This window comes from Manis javanica, chromosome 3 (genome assembly GCF_040802235.1).
Source record: "Manis javanica isolate MJ-LG chromosome 3, MJ_LKY, whole genome shotgun sequence".
Taxonomy (NCBI): Eukaryota; Metazoa; Chordata; class Mammalia; order Pholidota; family Manidae; genus Manis; species Manis javanica.
The window spans coordinates 40,348,620-40,362,430 of NC_133158.1; positions in this window are offsets into that span (position 1 = coordinate 40,348,620).

A 13,811-nucleotide genomic window follows, 5' to 3' on the forward strand; every position below is an offset into this window, starting at 1 on the left:
CCCCTCCGCCCCTGCTTGGCCTGAGTCTGGGTCTCAGGGTGTCCTCGGCCTGTCCCCAGAAAGTAAAGCCCTGGTCACGCTCCCCCAGGGAGGTGGCCAGCTTGGAGGTAACTTGGGCAAGGTAGGAATTTCGGAGCCTGTTTCCCCGTCCCTCCTATGGCAACCCCAGGGTCGGGTTCCTCGAGGACCCTCAGGTAAAGCCCCACGAAGCGCTTGCAGGCAGCGCGTGCTCAGTGAATTCCAGCGGCCCTGGAGTAACGGGGGCCGAAGAGAGGTCGTCGGGGCAGAGTCGGGGTAGGGATGTCGCGGTGCAGGTGGGCATCGGGCAGAGACAAAGCCCTGAGTCCAGCCCTCGCCCTTATGGCCGGGCTCCGCGGCCCGGGAGCGACTGGGAGGGGAGACGGCTGCCTTCCCTCCCCCCTTCCCCGGACGCCCCCCCGGAGTCCGGACCGGGAGGAGGCTGACACCAGCCGGGCGTGCGACTGGGACCTGCCCAACTCTGCACGCAGCGGGGTCCGCCCACCGGCTGCAGACCCGGGGACTAGGCCGAGCCAAGTCCCGCTGCCCTCCGCCCGCTTCCGCCTGGGGTGCCAGCCAGCGGCCGCGTCGCCTCTCGGAGGCCCAGAGGGCGCAGCGGGGCAGAGGCCGCCCTCCGGGGGTGGGGTCGCCCTCGCCGCGTGGACGCGTGGGCACACGCGCGCAGCTGCCTCCAGTCGCACTGCCCGGCGGAGGCGACCGCGGACCGGGGGTGGGGGGGAGCCTGGCGCGCTGCCGAGAGGAGACAGCTGGGTTCGTGGTGGCCTCCACCCCCGTGACCTGTGTGGCTTTGGTTCAGGTATACCTGTGATTAAAAATGGTCGGTGTGTGTCTCCGTGGGACCGTTGGTCATCCGAGCAGTCCATGACCCGGCGAGTCTCCGGGAATCCGGAGCTCACGCCTATTGGCCCCAGGGTCAGCGCATCCGGTCCCCAAGCTGTGCGCCCGTGCGCAGAGCGACCGCCGGGTCGCCGCTGCCCGCCCGTCCACGCCCAGGGATGCGACAGGAAGTCCAGATGCAAAGATTTGGGGCTCTGGAGTTTCTGCATTTGGAAACAGACGGACTCGACAAGCGATCACAGGGCAATGGGAGGAAGTGGCCAGGGCCGGGGCGGAGGGGAAGAGGTGGGGATGCAGTTGCCCAAGACCCAATTTCCACACTCGGCTTTGCGCCGTGGGGGTGCGACGCGGAGGGCCCCAGGCACCCAACCCCCACGGGGCCTCGCCGACCCCCAGGGCGGCCGCAGAACCGGGCCCCATCCTCGCCGCAGTATTTCTCGCAGACGTCCCTGAGCTGGGGGAGAGCCGTTTCTGGGGCCTGGGGCCCTTTGCTTTTGTTTTATGGTACGGTTTACTTAGTTGGCAGTAACATCTGATTGTAAAATTCTGATTATAAAGGTAGTATGTGGCTATCGTAGACAATGGGGAAGTACAGAAAGCTATTTTAAGCAGCTAAAATCCCGTGGACCCTGCTGCCCAGAGATGCCCTCAGTGGAGGGTGCCAGTCTCAGCTGCGCGGTCTCTCTCCCTGGGTCATGCAGCCTTTCTAAGTTGGAAAAGTTCATGTTGCTAAAGTGGAAAAGGGTAGCTCTCCCAGAGCCCACCCAGCTCACAGCCCGGGATCTCTGCTCTGCAGCCCACCCCACCCCACCTCCCAGCAGTGGGGACTTCCCTCAGTGGGCATTCCCTGGATGGATGGGCCACACCCAGACTAGGGCAAACACTGCCTCCTTGCTCGACCTCCATGTCACCCCAGCTTAGCCAGCCTCTGGGGGCCCTACTCTCAGGGTGAGACCTTCCCGCTGCCTACTCCACTGCCCTGCCTCGTTCACCTACCAGAGCTGCGCCTCATTCACTTACAGGCGCTGGGCTGGGCCCCACCCTCCCCCAGCACTTGGCCCCAACCCACACCCTGCCTCCAGGTTCCCAGGCCCTACTGGGAGCTCCACCCACTTCAAACCAGCGGCCTCACGAGGCAGACCCTGCACCCTCATTTCACAGATGAAAAAGGCACCTCTCAGGAGCTGACCTAGGCCATGCCACCTGCCAGCAGGTGCCCAGGACTGCATTCCAAGGGTCGTGGGCCACCGCAGCTCACTGTCCCGCTGCTCTGCCGGCCAGCAGCAAGGCCTAGCCATAGTGCCCCACGCTGGAGGGAGGCTACCACTTCCTTAGAAAGAAGACGTGAGGGAGGAGGACAGAAGACTGCCCCTTGGCCTGCAGGGCTCCCCAGGGGAAGAGGGTGAGCACTTTCTGGAGAGTCCTTCTGGGCTGAGAGGCCAGCTCTGAACTGGGACCCAGAACCAGAGGGGATTTGGGGAGCAACCCCTGGCAGGGGGAAGGAGACCTGCACCCCCACCCAAGCCGTGATGCCTGCCAGGGTGTGGGGACACAAGCGGGCCAGTACTGGAACCCCCACATCCTGGGCTACGGTGGGGCCTGGGGAGCCAGAGGAGGTGCTTCAGCCTCCTCTACGGAGGATGAGGTTCTGGGACTGGAGAGGCCAAGAGAGAAGATTCTGAAGAAAGAGGCCTGTAGGGCCCACTTTGGCGTGAGGTGATCGCTGGTTCTGTTCTGGCTGAAGTCCTCCTGTCCTTCCTCTCCAGCACCACACCTCTGCGTGCAGGACCAGTGTGGCTGGGGCCCAGGCTCCCATCTGGGCTGTGTGCCCTGCTGATGAGCCCAAGCCTGAGTGTGTTAAGCAGACCCCCTCAGTGGGGTGGGTGTGGCCCAGGGGTCTGTTCCTAACCAGCCCCCAGGTGGGACACTGGGTCCTGTGCAAGCTCCCTATCCCCTCAATGCCGTCCTCACTCCCCGAGCATCACTGGGCCTGAGCGGGGCTCTGCCAACTGGCCCACGAGCTGCTCCTCCGCCTGTTTTGGGATGCAGCTGTGCTCATTCACAGGCGGATGGTCTGAGGCTGTTCTGGAGCCCCAAGGGTAGACCTGAGTGACTGCTGCAGAAGTCATGACTGGCAAAGTCCAAAACGCTCACTTTCTGCCCTTCACGTTTGTTGAGCTCTTTCTCTGTTCCATGCACTGTTCTGGGCCGTGCACCATTGGCCCAGAGCCTCACTCCGTGACATAAGCCCAGTGATCCTTGTCCCCATTGGTGGGTGAGGGGACTCAGCCTGCACAGCTTGAACACAGCCCAGGCCTCTGTCCTGCACCTCTGTACACTGACATGACACACTTGTGATGAGAAGACCACCCTGAGGACAGAAGGGACAGCTCCTTACCAGATGAGGAGGGCCCCCTGGGAGACAGCATTCCTGCAGGACCCTGTGGGATGGGAAGTGTGGGGGCAGGCAGGGGGGCTTCTGAGTCCACCATTCAACACAGGGTTGGGATGAGGCAGGTGTCCGGATTCGGCTGAGGCAAGAGACCCTGGTACGAGAAAGAGTTGAAGGTGGGCTTCTCTAGATCTACCAGGAATCCTGAGCGGGGAGTGGTATGAAAAAGAACTTCTCAGACATTCCTCCAAAATCTTGACCTGCCTGAAACCCAGCTTCTTCTGGGGGTGGGTGGGGGGTAGGTGCTACCAACCCCCCAGCCACCCAAAGGTTTTCTGACACCACACCCCTTACTTCATTCTCCCAACCTCAAGGAGAGCCGGCTTCTCACCTGAACCACATGTCTGGGTGGGAAGGAGAAAGAATTTGATTCCTCCCTATTACATGCAGAGAAAGGACAGGTTCATTGTATCCCAAGGTCAAGAGTTAAAAGAAGCAGAATATTCAATGGGAAGAAGTTTCTCTGTAAATCCAGATATAGAACCTCCCCTCAAATAAAAAAATCTGCTATAATGTTACCAAAAGCTCCATGACTGCCAGTCCCATCTCATCGTTTGATTTCCATCTTTATATTCATTGGCACCTGCCATGCATCAGGCCATTTCCTCACTTATCCTCACAATATGGGGGTGAGTGGGGGCAGGGGGAGGGGTGGCTGAGGCCCAGAGAAGGGGCCAGGGTCCTGAGCGCGCTACCACTACAACTGGGCCCAGCCTCGGACCCCAAGCACAAGCTGGGTCTCTGGCCTCAGCCTCCCCGCCTCCAGCCTGGCCTCTGGGGCAGGAGGAGCTTAGTGAGCAACCGTGGAAACCAAGCCACTTACTGGCCCTGGCTGGAAGGTGCACACTGGCTTCAGCAAAGGCAGCCCAGACTCCCGGTAGTCACACATTCCTCACGTGGCTCCATCCCACATTGGTGGAGACCACAGATTGAACAGGAACTGGCAAGTTGATAAGTGTGAGAGAGAGAGGAATGACCCTGGCGCCTGGGTCAGGGTTAGGTGGCCTCTTGACCTCTCTGGGCCACCAGTGCAGCCCAGCCTTGGTGAAAGGGGAGGTTAGATTCCTGGGGCCTGGGAGCATCTGACCTTCCTGTTCTGGCAGCTGAGAAAGCCAGCTCCTCACACCCCCGCCCATCTCTCCTCACCTCCCGCCCCCGCCCCCGCCCCCACCCCCGCCTCTCTGTGGAGCTCTACCGCAGTTTGATTTTTAACTCAGGCTCCGTGCTTCCATTCTTCTAAGCATGTAAATGTACACTGATGAACCAAGTGGACATACTATAATTACATTTTCTTCCTTATACAACTTTCTGATTTTCCCCCAGAGTTGCTAATTGCTTAACTTTTTGCTGGTTCAGTGTCCTTTGAACTTAGAGCCATGTCTGATGCCCATCCTCCTGCTGACAGGTCCATAAGATGCTTCTCAGAGTGACCTCCTGCAGGATCAGGGCTGCCAGTTCAGCTCTCCTTCTGAGGATGGTCGGGCAACCCCCGCTCAGGCCAAAGGCTAGCCCCATGGCACTCTCCCCAAGGTGCTCTGACACCTTCCTTTAGGTGAGTTAGGGAAGCAGGAATGCTTCCCATCGGGGGAGGAAGCGTAAGGGGAAAAGGCTCTCTGCTCGACATGAAGGTGGTGCCTGGGTGGGAAGTCACTGGGGCCACCAGGCCAGCATTCAGGGCAGGAGGAGGCTGGAAAGCACACCTGGCCTCTCGAATCTCTCCTCTCTATGCTCCCCTGCCTGCTCCCTGCACGTACGTGGCTTGGATAACAGTGAAGATCTCCATCACTGTGCTGGGTGACTTTCTGCCTACTGGTGTGGATATGGTGAGGAAGAACGATCTGAAGCACTTACTGCAGCAAGGCAAGTGCCAAGCACCACTTCCTGCCCTCCTCCACCCCCACAGAGCCTGCCTCTCCCCTGCAGCTGCCAGCTACCCCGCCCCTGCCTCCCCGCAAAGGAACAACAGCTGACTCTACATTGCAGAAGGAAGTTGCTGGGAGGAAGAAAGTAAAAAGAAAGCAAAAACGGGGGAAGGTCAGGAAAGGACTAGAGCCAGCTTGGAGGGGGGATTTGCAGGCCAGTGGGAGGGAAGCTGGTGAAAGGGCGGTGAGGGCGTGGGAGCGGGGATGGGCGGGACCATGTGGTCAGCCTCTGCCTGTCACCTGAATGCCGTGGAGTCACACGGGCATGTTCTCAAGGCTTTGCCTTCTGCCTCGGGTGCTGGACTGCTCCTTCTACAGGCACCTCCTCTGAGGGACGGACCTCTGGTTCTCACACCTTGCTCAGTCCCATTTACATGGCATCCAGCCCCAGCGCCCACCTCTCCAACCTGCCCCCAGCATCGCCTAAAATTCCACCTCCCCACCCAGGGAGTTCAGTAAAGTGAGCCAGGAGCCCCTGCTCCACATTCTCCATCATTAAAATATTTCTTAATCTTCAAACTCTCACAAAATTTATATTTATATACTTCTGTGCACTGTGGGGACATGGCTGGATGGGAAGTGGGGCTGGGGGCTCCCAGGATGGCGCTGGGAACAGCAGGGGATGGACACAGTCTGTCTCTTGTACATCTCCCTCCGTTCTTCATCACTTGGCTGCCCCCTGCCCTGCAACATCTGGAATCTTTTGGGGATATCTTCTCTTTCTGCCTTACATCACAGTCTCCCAAACTGGGTTGTGATGTCCTAGGGGGCATGGCTTCTGTACTCTCTGGACATCCAGCTCAATGTCAGTTCCAGGGACAGGGTGTCCTCAATAAACACCTGATAAAATCAAGTTGATTCTCTGGAAGGTGAAGGTGAAATTGATGGCAAATGGAATTGCTTGGCTGACTTAGGGGGACAAATTATTCCCAGAGTCCTGCTCCAAAAGCTCCCAAATTCCCGACTCCAGTTTTAGAAATGCAAAGCCTGTCCCTTGCAATTCCTTCCCAGGAAGGCCCGCAGGCTGCTGGTCCACCATGTCCTCTGTCTCACATTCTTATTCCTGAACCCAGCCAAGGAAACCCCTTTGCCACACGTCCCAAACCTCCCTGTCTGCTGTCTTGCTGCTGGTGTCCCGAGCACCACCCCTTCTTTTCACAACTCTGTGGTGTCCCATGGAATGAATGAGCTGTGGCTTATTTAGCCATTCCCTGTTACTAGATGTGATTTAACTGCATTTTATACAAATGCTGCAGTGAAGACATGGAGGCTTCATTAGTCCTGGTGGTGGACATCAGGAGAGGTACTGCAGAGCCAGACAGAGTGCACGTTATATATGTGAACACGTGATGCCAGATGCCCTCCCAACTTCTCACAATCTTTCACTGGCTTGCGAAAGCATGCCCCTGTGATAGCTGGGAGATGGCATCTCGCTGTGGCTCTGATGTCCATCTCTCCTTGCTTATTGAGTCTCCGGTTTTGCTGGCCTGTGTTTCCCCAGTTCCTTCACTTAGTGTGATGGTTGAGATTCATTTCTGTTGTTGGGTTTCTAATTGTGCATTTAATGCTTTTCATTTAATGCTATAAATTTCTCTCTAGGCACTGCTTTAGCAACACCCTACAATTACAATATGTTGTTTTTCATTTCATTCTGTCAAAATACTTTCTTATTTCCCTGGAGGCTTCCATTTGACCCCATGGATTATTTAGAAGTACGTTGTTTCCTTAGAGATTTCCCCATACTCTTATGTTGCTATTTTCTGGTTTAATACCATTATGGCTAGAGGTCCTATTGTGCATGATTTCAATTCTCTTAAATGTCTGCAGGCTTCCCTAGCAGTCCAGGAGACAGTCTACCCCAGGCAATGTGGCTGTGCCCATCTGTGGCTGCTGGTTGATGGTGTTTTTTAGGTCTTCTCTGTACTTACTGACTTCGTGTCTACTTTTTAAAAATTGATTCCTGAGAGGGGAGGGCTGAAGGCCTCAGCTGACTCTGCATCTGTCTATTTCTCCTATCAGTTTTTCCAGCTTTTGCACCATGTATTTTGAAGTTCTGTTCCATATACGCCACTTAAATTGCTAGATCTCCCTACAGAGTGGACCCTTTGCCAGTAAGTAAAGCCCCGCTAAACACCTGGTAGTTTCCACTGCTGTGAAGTCTACTTTGCTTGGTATTAACATAGGCATTCCACTTTCCTTTCGATTAGTATTTCTATGGTATCTTTCCCATCCTTCTTCTATTAACCTACCTATTATATTTATCACATTTTAAGTATGTTCCTTACAGACAGCATAGAAGTTGGGTCATTTTCTTGTGGAAATCCCACCTGCCAATACCTGTCTTACAATTGATGTATTTAGACCATTAATGTCATTATTGAAATGGTTGGATTTAGGTCTATTGTTTAAGTTTTTGTTTTCTGTTTGTTCTTTGTTTTTCATGATTGTTTATTCACTGCCTTCTTTTGGACTGTATGAATGATTCTAGCATTACATTTTAATTTAGCAGCTGAATATTTGACAATACCTCATTATATAGGTTTTTCAGTGGTTGCTCTAGAGTTTATAATATGTACACTAAACACTTTGTCTACTTAAGAATAATATTTTACCACTTCAGTGAAATGCAGTGGAACTTAAAAACAATGTAGGTCCCTTTACTGTCCTCCTTTTTATTGTAGTTGCCATGTACCTGACATCTACATACATTGAAAATCCACCAATGTTATAATTCTCACCATCAACATATCTTAAAGACCTTAAAAGGAGAAAATAGTCTCTTACACTTACCCAGATATTTCCCATGTCTTCTGCTCTGTCTTAATTCCTATGTTTCCAAGCTTCTTTCTAGTATCATTTCCCTTCTGAAATCTTACAATTTCTTTTAGAGCTTGTCTGCTGGAGACTAATTTTCCTGGCCTTCCTTCATCTGAGACTGGATTTATTTCCCCTTCATTTGTGGGGAATTACTTTGCTGAAATAGAAGTGAGAGTTGACAGATCTTTGAACACCATAAATATGTCGCTCCTTTGTCTTCTGGCCTTGTGGTAAGAATTTTCAGTTCTTCAGATAGCTGTTCTTCTAGATGTAATGTTTCTCCAGTTGCTTTCAACACTTTTTCTTTACCTCTGGCTTTCAGCAGTCTGACCGTGATGTATACAGGCTTGATTTCCCTAAAGTTTATCCTGGTTGAGGCTGGCTGAGCTTCTTGAATCTGTAAGATTATATATATATTTTTACATTTGTGAAGCTTTCAGCCATTATTTCTCCAAATACTTTTCCTGTATCAACCTATACTCCTCTTTCCTCTGTCTTCACTATTCTCCTATTGAGTCCATTGAGTGAATTTTTTATTTGTTATTATATTTTTAGTTTTTAATAACCACTTAGTTGTTTGTTAATAGTTTTTACATCTCTGCTGAAAATTTGTGCCTTTGCATTTGTTTCAAGAAAGGTTTCCCTAATGGAGCATATGAAGAATAGCTGATTTAAATGCTTTATGGGATAATTTCAACATTTGGATCATCTCAGAGTTGGCCTCTGTAAATTATTTTTTCTCTTACGAGTTCTTGAGATTTTCTCTACTGTTATTATTTGTTGCTTGCCAACTTTTAGATTGTATTTTGGACATTTTTAATATTACTGAATGAGACTCTGGATCCTACCAAGATCTCCATTGTTCTCCGACCCTGGTCATTTGTTTTTGTGGGCCGTCAGCCTGGTTGGGTCAGGCGACATGCTCAGGCCTGCCTCCTATGGGCTGTGGCTCCAATGTGAGTTGCGTGGATCCGCCTCGCTTGCCCTGGGTCCAGTCTTTGACCTTGGCAATGGTTTGTGCCATGACCCAGTCCCCAAACCTTTCCTCATGCCCTGTTGGGTCATTTCCATGCACACCCAGCTCGGGGCTGAGCCCGGGACCTCATACAAAGCTGCACAGGGTTTTCCCTGTCTCTGTCTTACTGATTTCTCCCCTACGCTCCAGCACCCTGAGGCCCCGTTTCCCGATGCTCTGGTCCTCTGGCCATCAGGCGGGAGTGGTAGCCTCCATGCTCTGCCACCTGTTTCCTGTGCCTGGATCCACACTGGGTCCAGTGGCCATTCCTGTAGCTGCCGCTACCGCCATCCTGGAGTGCAGGAGGAAAGAACTGAAACGAGGCACTGCTCCCTCTCTCTCTTTCAGAGCAGCCCCCTCCCAGCCCACTGACCAGGAAGCAGGGTCTCCCTTGGCCATGGTGGCCACTGTGCTGTTCTGGGCTCCAGGCCGCCTTGAATCTGAGCCGGGGGCCTCGGGGGACAAGATCCTCCCCAGGACACCAGGCTTCCACCAGGTTTCAATTTCTCACCGTGACTGTTGCTAAATTGCTTTATCTTGCTCTGTGCGGTATGCGTAGTCGTGATCAATGACAGAGACCGAGGTGAGGGCACTTTGTGTCAGCTGGGACTGGAGGCTCCTGGTGCTTCTAAATATTCTTAAACTCATTCCATGTTTTACAACTTCACTAAGGTAGAAATTATATGCCACTATTCAGTCATTTTTAAGTGCACAGTTGAATGAATTTTCACTAAATTTACAGAGTTGTACACTCAGCATCACAACCCAATTTTAGAACACTTCCGTCACCCCCAGAAGCCCCCTTGCTCATTTGCAGTCACTCCCTGTTAGCTCCTTTAAAAAATAACATAGAATAACACAGAGAAGACAAGTAGTGATTCTACAACATTTTGCTATGCTGATGGACAGTGACTGTAAAGGAGTTTATAGGGGGGACCTGGTATAGGGGAGAGCCTAGTAAACATAATATTCTTCATGTAATTGTAGATTAATGATAACAAAAAAAAAAGAAAAGAAAGGGGGATTACTCCCTGATAGGATAAAACTAACTGTAAATCAACGATTAATGCATGCTTTAAATATCCTTAATTTTGATCATTTAAAGGGTGTCAGATGATCAGCTATGGAAGTACATTTTTCTGATAATATTCCTTTCTCTTAAAAGAAAAAGCAGTTTCTGTGTGGTGACCTCCAATAAGTTCTTCACAATGGTATAAAGGGCATATCAAAGTGTGGGCAAAGGGTCTGTTTGTGTTTATACAGAGGATCAAAGCCTAATTTGGCTACCCAGAAAACAAACTAAGATACAATATGAAGAAGAAATTCCAACATCAACATACTCTGGAAGAGTCACTCCCGAAGTGTTGTTTTAATTTGTCTGACTTTTCTCAAACTATTCAAATTCAGTTAGACAATATCCATCATATCATAGATAAGTTTTCACAAATGCCTAGGGTGCCTAACTGGTTTTCTTGGTTTCACTGGACATGGCTGGTAATTGTAGGTCTGCTTTGGTTATGTAACTGTATTCCTATTATGTTAATGTTTGTGTGCAATTTAACTAGTAGTTTAAAACCTATACATGCTTAAGTTACTCTACAAGAAGATATGTCAAAGAAATAACCAATCTTCCCATGTTTTATTCCGTCTGCTACTTCTATAGCTTTTCTCCTTCCTTCCTAATTACAACCCTTAAATAGAATTCGTGCCTCATATCGAATTTACCGAGTATCATAATTCTTCCAAGTGGTAAAGATACCTCAAGACAAATGCTGGGCATAAAAGCCACAGGGCATAAAACTGCAAAGAAGTAAAAAGCTAACCTTTTCAAACAATATTGCTTCTCTCTCACTTACCAACTTTACATTTCCCTGTATGGCCCCGGAAGATGACTGGTTAGCCAGAGACAGGTAAGATTCCTCAAGGGAGGAACAACCTAAGACAGGCACAGTCGCAGGGGGGCTATCAGGTGAGAAATTGGGGATCAACAGAGGTGAGGCTTAGAACCTCACCCCCCCCTGTTTTGAGAGAAATCTTCTGCATCCGTGGATGTTTTTTTGCCCTTGTCTAGCTTGGATTAATACTTAGTCTGTAGGCACACACCTGATCATCTACATTTGCTCTCTTACAGCACTCAACTATGTTTTCTACCTTTATCTTGCATCTACCTACCACTTCAGCATTTTATTAAAAATAATAATAATAACAATAATAATAATAAGGGAGAAATGTGGGATTCACATATAAATCAAGTATAAAAATCAAACGAATATTCATATTTGACCTGATTGTTTATAGTTCATAATGCGTGATCAAAACCGAAAGTTTCTGTGATGACTGCCCTTGTACTGTTCACCATGTAAGAACTTATTCACTATGTAAGAATTTGTTCACCATGTAAGAACTTGTTCGTTATGCTTCAGAAGATCGGAGACTGATGAGAATTAGGCTTGGGGTGGATTAATGATTGTGCATTGAGTCCCCTATACAGAATTTTATTGTTGTTAACAACCATTTGATCAATAAATATGAGAGATGCCCTCTCAAAATAAATAAATAAATAAATGGGCTCTACTTCCCAAAAACAAAAATAACATAGAGTGTTTCAAACTATAGAAAAATGTAGAGATCAACGTCAGAGACAACCATGTACACACCGTCCAACTTTAGCATACGTAGCATTTCACATTACTTTGCCCAGGTTTTCATCTTCTTTATTCTTAATAAATAAGCCTTAAAAATCTGAAACTGAAGCCCACTTCAGACTTCTCCCAGGACCATTGCCTTCTCTACCTTCAGAGGTAACCCCTATCCTGAACATGGGGTTCATGAGTATGTGGGTGTATCTCCTGAAGTTCTGTGGGATGTGTGTGGTATTGTACAATGTAGCCTTTTGCGACTTGTCTTTAAAAAGAAGCTCAGTGATACATTTTGACATATGGCCCCAGATCAATATTTTAATTGCTGCTTATTATCCCATTGCATGAATGTGTCACAGTGTATCTATTCATTCTAGATGAGGTTTGTTTCTAGTTTTTCAAGCTGCCAGGCTTTTTGGAAATTAATGTCATACAGTCCACATGCGTTGTGTTGGTTGATGTGACTCTTAGGCCTCTTAGTCTGTGGGGTACCCACGCCCTATCTCCTCTTTCTTTCTCTCTCTTGCAGTCTGCTGTTTGTGGGGTTTTCTTCAGTCTGGATTCTGCTGACTGCCTCCCTGCCATGTCCTTTAACACATTCCTCTGTCCCCAGTGTTTCCTACAAACTGGTAGTTCAATCTAAAGTCTTGATCTGACTTGGATTCAATAGTACTAATAATTATTTTTTAAATTGTTATTATCTTATTATTTTATTATATTTAATTTTTACTATTTTAAAGTACTTCATTTTCACCCAGACTCCTTCACAAAAGGCATGTGTATCACAAGTGGTGTGTGTTTCTGTGACGTTATCGCTGGTGACAGTCATTGCTTCATTGAGTGGGTTACCAGTGGGTGTGACCTGAGGACGGTCTCAATCTATCCTTCCGTCTTCATTGTTTTCTGGAGTTCTATAAAGAGGAAGTTCCCTTGACAGAAAACATTTGATTGGAACTTGTTCTGTGTCTTTATTTTTAAAACTCAATTCAAGCATTTGTTGATTTGAGGAGGGAGAATATAACCCATTCACAGATGCTCTGGATTACTCTGGAATTATTTGAAATCATTCCTGATACCTTATTGTGTGCTTTTAGTTTACAGTCCTTTCTTGTTCTATTTGCCTTGCCTTAAAAAAAATTATTGTATTTTCTTTTTTTAAATGTCCACATCCCATTTATATTCTCAAGGAGACTTTTAAATTGTCATAACATATAAAAGTAAATACTTCCCATAAGTGTCCATTGATGAGGATCAGAAACAGAAGCACGCTCCCCACTTTCTGTTCTGATCCTTAAGGGTTTTTATTTTGGGTTGTTAATATTCTGACCACTGTTTTTAAATCAACGGTCACTTGGGCTTAATAATGTTACTTATTTCTTTGCTCAGGGTGTTACCTGCCCTTGTATTCCTCTTGTATTTATTCACCTGTCTTTTTGTTTCTGGACAGCATCTTTCAAATAGCATTTAGAGGAGTCAGGTGTCTGAGTCCGGCCTCTTTGGGGTGTCTGATTTTGTTTCTTGGTGAAGCTCATCAGTCAGCGTCTCTGGCTTCTCCTTCCCCTCCTTCCATCCCCTCCTCCTCTCCCTCCCTCCCTCCCTCCCTCTCTCCCAGTCTCCCCTCTGCCCTTTTTGTCTCCTGGATCTGAGGGTGCTGTGTCCCAGCACAACTAGAGTCGAGTAGTATTTGCTTCCTGTCTTCTCTGTTCTGTGACAGCCTCAGACCACCCTGCCTGTGGGACCTTCTGTCCCCAGCCTCTCAGGTCTGGAGCTCCCTGCCATGTGAGCATCCCCTACCCCATCCACAGCTCTCCGGAGCCCCTGTGGTCAGGCCGGCAGGGGCACCCACGCATCTGCACCTGTCTTGGCCCTTTCCTTCTCCTGGTCCCTGAGCTGCCCCCTCACCCTTTGCCCTTCTGCCATTTAGTCTGAGTCACACTTTTTATTTCCATGGTCACTGTCTTGATCCCAGTGCCTCTGTCTGCCCTCCTGATGGGCGCGCTCTCCCCTGCCCTCTGCACTCAGTCCGAGGCTGGGCACCCTCTGTGGGGTGAGAGTCCCACGGAGTCACCCCTGGTGCTGCCTGCTCCCCC